Source organism: Corvus brachyrhynchos, unplaced genomic scaffold (genome assembly GCF_000691975.1).
Source record: "Corvus brachyrhynchos isolate BGI_N302 unplaced genomic scaffold, ASM69197v1 scaffold200, whole genome shotgun sequence".
NCBI classification, from domain to species: domain Eukaryota; kingdom Metazoa; phylum Chordata; class Aves; order Passeriformes; family Corvidae; genus Corvus; species Corvus brachyrhynchos.
The window spans coordinates 6,970,425-6,971,916 of NW_008236184.1; positions in this window are offsets into that span (position 1 = coordinate 6,970,425).

A 1,492-nucleotide genomic window follows, 5' to 3' on the forward strand; every position below is an offset into this window, starting at 1 on the left:
CAGGAATGACTGAGAAAGGCTGAGCCCTTCCCATTGGGTATCCTAGTGCCTGGGGGCTGAAGAAACAACGCTGAATAGGGCAGGGGAAAATCCCTGCTTGCATGGACTATGGAGGTACCGTGCATCCCAGCCTTAGGTGGGACCCCTGGCTCTTGCTAGCCTTTTGTTATGCTGTAAGAGATTCTTGGATGGAAAGCTGTCTGGATTTAACCTGCCACTGTTATAATGTCATTGTCTTCCAGAACTTGAATCAGCCAGGACTCATCACCCACAGCTCTTCTGCGGGTTAATGCTGATCTCGGAGGAGAAATAGAGCAGATGCACTGAGAGTTCGCATCTGTTTGTGAGCTTGGATGTTTCCAGCAGGCAGAAAAAAAGGCAATGTAGGCAGTTCCTTCTGTCCTTCCCAAAGTGGTATGTGTTCAGGGGTGGAAGGGACCAAGACTTTCTGCTGATACTAAGTACAGAATGCTGCGACGATTTATTAATGACACTGAACACTTGCCTAGCAATCCATTTATTAGCTTACAGACCTAAGAGAGCTCTTGGATTTTTCCACTAATGTTGTAGCATAAAGAATGACAGGGGAGGTGGTAATTTGAGCCCTTTTTGTAATATATTCCAGACATTGACCCCATCTTCAGAATGGTGTTAAAAATCTTTGACTTTATTTCACTTGAAGAATAACTTTAGCTGAGCCAGCTTTGTGCTCTTTCTCACTTAGAAGTGAAGCTCTCTGACAGAGGATTTTGTGCTCTTATCTTGCATGCACAATTTTTATGTACTTCTTTAGGATAATCATTATTTTCAATCACTTTCAAAAATCACGAGCCAGGCTGCTTAAATCCATGTTATTTTAAAATGTGCCTCTGTTAGTTCCCTGGTTTAGTTGTATACACTGTGATTTTCAAGCCAGTCAGATTTGCAGTTAGCCATGTAATACAACCCACAAACCAGTATGTGTTTATGCAGAAACAGTTGCTTACCTAGAGGTTTAGCGAATTGGACTTTAATTTATAATCTTCCTTTGGAAGCAAAACTGGAAGGTGACTCCTGCCTGCAACTGCCTGTAGTTTGGGAAGTCAAGCTTCTGCTTCCCTGGAGCTGCCCACGGCAGGGGAGCCTGGCTTGAGGAACAGCCTCCATCCTTGGAGGATTGTCTTTTCTGGCATATGCTGCCACAGACAGGAAATCGAATATTGCATGGGAGAGGGGATGACCACGTTCCTCTTTCAGTGCCGATGGACTGTTTTTATGTGACAGGGTGTCAAAACAGCCCCATGTGCTAAGATAGCAACTGTGGGCTGTGCCTGGCAGCACCTGAACCAGATCTTTGGGCACTGGTACACGGCTGCCACTGATGATGTGAGGAGTTGTATGTTTGTGCCTCTTTATGTCCCTGCTATGGGTATATGAAAGGGACCAACCCTGCCATTTCTGTGCTCTTTCAGATATATCCCATTAGAATGGAATACACGTTACAGCTCTGGCT